Source organism: Danio rerio, chromosome 9 (assembly GCF_052040795.2).
Source record: "Danio rerio strain M-AB ecotype USA chromosome 9, GRCz13ab, whole genome shotgun sequence".
Lineage (NCBI taxonomy): Eukaryota > Metazoa > Chordata > Actinopteri > Cypriniformes > Danionidae > Danio > Danio rerio.
Window position 1 is genome coordinate 46,880,001 of NC_141029.1, and position 5,523 is coordinate 46,885,523.

General features: G+C 39.3%; 1 protein-coding gene across 2 annotated transcripts in view; it reads right to left on the reverse strand.

Annotated features, from left to right (window-relative positions):
* The window catches only part of vil1 (villin 1), a 43,010-nt gene extending 41,868 nt beyond the window's left edge, over positions 1–1,142 (reverse strand). Inside the window, exon 1 of one of the 2 annotated variants that reach the window (XM_087266225.1) lies at positions 804–1,142. The gene's annotated coding sequence lies outside the window, so the exon portion shown is untranslated. The remainder of the gene's footprint in view (positions 1–803) is intronic. The other variant, XM_087266226.1, reaches the window with a different exon arrangement.
* Between the last annotated feature and the right edge of the window lie 4,381 nt (positions 1,143–5,523).

Sequence of the window (5,523 nt, forward strand, 5' to 3'; positions counted from 1 at the left end):
TAAAGATAGAAGGCAGCAACATTTTTTTTTTTTACAGTTTTGCTTTTGGTTTACAATTTTAATTAGCAGAATTATTGTGTTTCTTTTTGTAATATTCTTTCACACTTATTTCTTTACTATGACAATAAAATATGAAAAGTAGTAATAAATAACGAGTGGGTGTGGTGAAACTTTTGACCTGCAGTGTATCTTACTACACTCCAAAGTCCATGCGTAAATTACTAAATGAATCAAGTATTCCATGGCATTTGGATTGAAGATTTAAAAATAAAATGTCATTATGCCAAATGTTTTTTGTGGTATGATCTTCTTTGGTCAGCTCCCTCAGCATGCCCACTTGATTATGTCTATTATTGCATTGATTCAGACCATCATTTCTGTGGGTTTTTGGCATGTGAAGTAGGTTACAAAATGCGTGGCCTGCGATGAGCTGGCTGGGTCTTTTGAGAGTTAAACAGACCATCAAAACTGGGTTGCTGATTATTAGTGGGATGTACAGTGGCCCACTGTTAGTCTATCACAGTCAGCACTGTTTGCTGCAATCCTTTTGGAGCCAAAAGTAGAGCCTTTGTGAACTATGAAGGATGCATGGGAAACTCAAAGCAAAATCATTGTGGACTTACTCAATTCAGACTCTGTTAACCAGCCATGCACGTTTTACCGTAATACTTCACCACAAATAGGCTGCATACACGATTGCATTTAACAAAGCAAGTATACTGTACATTATAAATCATTTTAAATCAATAGTTCCTTTTTTTAATAGTTTAAACAACTGGGCATTGCCAGCAAATATCCCCTACCTTTTTTAGGGAGTCTGTCCTTGGTAGCCGAATGTTAGGCTCCGGTACTATCTTTTGACTTCCAGATTGTGTGTAGGTGAACTTCAGCCTCCAGAAAGCAGCCGCTCCCCTCTCCTTCCTCCAACTCATTAACTAGGCGCTTCGGGAGAGAGAGCAGCCGGCTACCAGTGCTTCGGTTCAAACTCAGCCCCTTCTCTTATGTAATCCATTACACACGTTAACACGGTGTTAGTTCAGCTTCATCAACCTGCTTTTGTGAATGTGATGCAGAGTATGTTGGGCCTCATTGGAGGCTGGGCTTCAAGCATGCTGGCTCAAGTCTTTAAAAAGGAGGAATACAGGTAGAAAGACATCTGGTTAGAGAGTTGCAGAAAACACACAAATATGAAAAAAAAATTAAGATTAAAATGTTACAATAATTGTTATTTTCTGCATAAATATAAAATCGGGCTGCATGGTGGCGCAGTGTGTAGCACGTTCACCTCACAGCAAGAAGGTCGCTGGTTTAAACCTCGGCTGGGTCAGTTGGCGTTTCTGTGTGGAGTTTGCATGTTCTCCCTGTGTTTGCGTGGGTTTTCTCTGGGTTCTCTGGTTTTCCCCACGTCCAAAGTCCAAAGACATGCGGTAAAGGTGAATTGGGTAAGTTAAATGGTTCGTAGTGTATGTGGGTGAATGAGTGTGCATGGATGTTTCCCAGTGATGGGTTGCAGCTGGAAGGGCATCCGCTGCATTAAACATATACTGGATAAGTTGGCAGTTCATTCCGCTGTGGCGACCCCAGATTAATAAAGGGACTAAGCCGAAAAGAAAATGAATGAATGAAATATAAAACCACTACCTTCTTCTTTATCTCAGGTGCCTTTTTTAGTTTATGAGAATTTGAACTTGTATTATGTTATTATTATTATTATTATTATTATTATTATTATTATCAGTATTTATTATATGCCTATTTATATTTGTTTTATTCTAAACAAGAATATATTTGTCCACCTGTCAGGTTTGGAGATGTATGCATCACCATATGGGGCATAAGAATAGACGTGTTTGGATATAACAAGTTTTTTGAGCACACTTCATTATTATTGTTCAATTATTCATTTGCTGGAAATTAGAACCGAATTTAGAAATTCGAGTTTTGAAACAAATCTTTACACTTAACAAATGAAACTAAATATGTAGGCTAATGGATGTCTTCAGTGGAGTATGTTCAACACTGTTTCTTTATCCACGAAAGTAAAGGAGTAAAGACTAATAGTAAAGTAAAGCGAAAGTAAAGAGGCCGAATGGAGGAGGCTCAATCTTTATTCTTGCTACAGATGGTGTGTTAAACTGTTTTCTCACTAAGTGTTCAGTTTTTCCTCTTACAAATTCTGCCATGTAAATAGTAAATGCGCCAAGTTCCAACGCAACTGACTCTTAAAGGTGCTGTAGGTGATCTGTCAAAATGCTAACCGCTTAGCATATTATCTTTGGACGGCGGGGAGGGACTGTGATTCAAAGCCACACCCCCTGAAATCGCGAGCGAGCGCACCGTGTCACAACAGCCGACAGACAACCCACTAGTTCATGTCATTTGCCAGTTAGTTAGTGCCAGCGCCATGCAGGAATTACATGAAATACTTAGCCACACTTACATGCTATTTCAGAGCGAATATTCAGAGTAGCATGGTAAACAGTATAGGAAGGCTATCATTGTTCAAAAATGACCCAATGCGAATATAAAAGCAACTTTAGCTCAATAAAGCAGGTTAGCCGGAATAGCGCCATTTACTAGTGTTTTGTTATTAAACTAAATATAAATCTACATCATAGATGCTGTCAAAGAACCTTATGAAACTGAAAATAATCACATCAATCTTTCACCGGGAGATTTCAGTGGCTGAACAACACGTCTGTGCATATCAGTCATTCATAACACAACACAATCTAACATAAAATAGTTTCAAAACAGAACATTACCTGTCTAACAGTGATACTTTAGCCATGGTGTCGTCCTTCCTCCAGCGTGCTAAAGTAACTCCAATATTCATTCAGGTTTTTAAAAGATTCAATTGAGCTTTTGATTTCTCCCGGTCCGTCTCGTGACCGCGCGGCCGCTTTAAGGGCGAATTATACCCGCGCCTGGCTTTGCAGTAATCGGCCCGAGCTCGGCTGTCCTTCGGCATCTGCGAGCGGCCCGCAGCTCGCTCGGAGCGCATGCATTTGTGATGCAGACGGGCACTCGCTAATGGCGGATCTGCGTGAACAGATGCGCAGAAGTCGGAATCTACATTTGCTGACAGACAGTCTGACCTGCCTATCGGAATTAAGGGAGATGACGGTCCGACTCTATTTAATTGGATAAACATTTTTTAGTTTTATGCTTTACCCAGAATATAAAAATACATATAAACACATTTAGATCATTTACTGTAATCATTACTATTGGACTGTGAAGAGACTTTCAACCAGCACAACAAAAAATGTTTCTAAAGACAATCACCTACTGCACCTTTAAGGCGAATGGAAGATGAGACTCTGATTGGTTTAATGCATGTTACACTCAATGCACACCCATAACTCATACCTGTTAGACCATGTGCCGCACATTATGTCTTAAATTCAAGTACTTTTAAGTACTTACAGGAAGTGTGGGAACCCAGAGAGAAGCGGTCACCCTGAAAACTTGGATTTTGGTTCAAATTGATTTTCTTTTCTTTTCTTTTTTCCATGAAAACTTTGGGGTTCAGGTTAAGAATAACTGATATTCATTTTTATCTCCATATTTGTATTTATTTAATTGTTACAATACTTGTTGCAAGTTTGATAGCAGTAAATGTTTTTACAATACTTTAAATTTAAAGGTGCTCCATAGCTAAATTTATTCAATCAAAAATATGGTAAAATCTCAAGAATGTTATTACACTTTATTGGTCAGTTTTAGCATTTTTTTTTTTTTTGCCAGCTAGCAAGTTTTGTGTTTAATAGACATCTAATTGATGTCTACACATAGAAATCTTCAACTCCTGGCTACAACCAGCACACTTATGTTCATGGATCCTGGATTTTCTCACCAATAGACCACAGAATGCTAGTATGAGCAAGCACACCTCATCCATTCTCACCCTGAATATTTGAGCACCACAGTGCTGTGTCCTCAGTCCAACCCTTTTCACTCTATTCATGCAAGACTGCAAAACTATCCACTCCTCCAATATCATAGTAAAATTTAATGCAACCCTGGCTCATTATGGATACGTACAGTACCCCTGTATACATTTCTGGACAGCGCGAAATACGTCCTAGGAGGTACGATTTTTTTTTCCTTTTCATGAATCCACCATATGTTTTTTGAGATCTGAAATTTCTCTCGCAAATGCCATTTGCACTTGCTCTTCTTGCGTAAATCCACCAGAGACCGCTGTTGACTCACTGACTGATTGACCGACCAGTAACCCCACCCACCCCCTTCCCTAAACCCAACCAATACTGTTTTCAAAAGCACTGATTGACCCGCCGACCCCTTTCTCTTAACCCAACCGACAGTGTTTTTCAAAGCAATTAAAAAAAAGAAAAGCCTTACTACATGACTACATTCTCACCCTGTTATTTACTTGTTTATTTTATTTTTTGCTATTTGTTGAACCGTTTTCCGCCAGACTCAAACCCCTTCATCGTCACATCAACTTGACATATGCAGCGAGCCACTGGGTGAACTAGTAACATCGGAAAAGCAGTTCACATAGAGGTCTTTTCAGATCGCGAAAAGGAACAGAAGCTCTCTGTGGCATCATACTGCCCCATTGCAGTAATTTTAAAGACAAAATGCAGCCATGCGTCCCTCTGGCTACAGAATTTGCGCTCTCCAGAAATGTATACAGGGGTACATATTCACAATGAGCCTGTGATGGAAGTTTGCAGCTGACACCACATTATTGACAAAATAATGAGATGCACCACAGGGAGGAGGTTCAACATCTGGTTGAGTGGGGTGTGGATAGTGATCTGGTTTTGGACACCACAAAGACAAAAGAAACCATTGTGGACTGTAGGAGAGTGAAGAAAACAACACCCCACCCCCCTTTGAGGTTGAGAGGGTTGCCAATGTCAAATTCCTAAGTCGGTACATCACAAAGAATTTTACATGAAGCATTAACACTTCCTACAAAAAAAACACAGCAGAGGCTTTCCTTCCTCAGAAAACTAAAAAAGGGCTATTTACTTTCTCTTTAGCGGAGTATGAGAGAGTATTCTCTTTGTCAAAGTGTGGTATACGAGATGCACTACAGATAATCTGAAAACTGGCTCGGATAGTCAAGACTTTACAGTAGATTGTAGGAACTAAACTGTCCAACATTAACAATACAAGCTATTTACAGTACACAAACGAGCAATCAACATTAACAAGGGCCCAACCCATCCAGGACACAAACTGTTTGTGCCCTTTCCATTGGGCAAAAGATACAGGTCAATCAGACATTATGATTATAACAAAGTCAGATGTTGCCTTCTCTTCATGCCGCTGTTAATGCACTAAACACTTTAAACCAGGACTGTGTTAAAATATTATACAGTTTAGTGCACTTATCTTTTTCTATAGCTTTTTGTTTGTTGTTTTGCGTATCTTTCCTGTTGTGGCGGGTTTCTGTGAGTTGCCAAACAGATCTCATTGTACTATTACTACAATGACAATAATGTTTATTTATCGTATTGTTAAGACGTCTAACAATACTCTAAA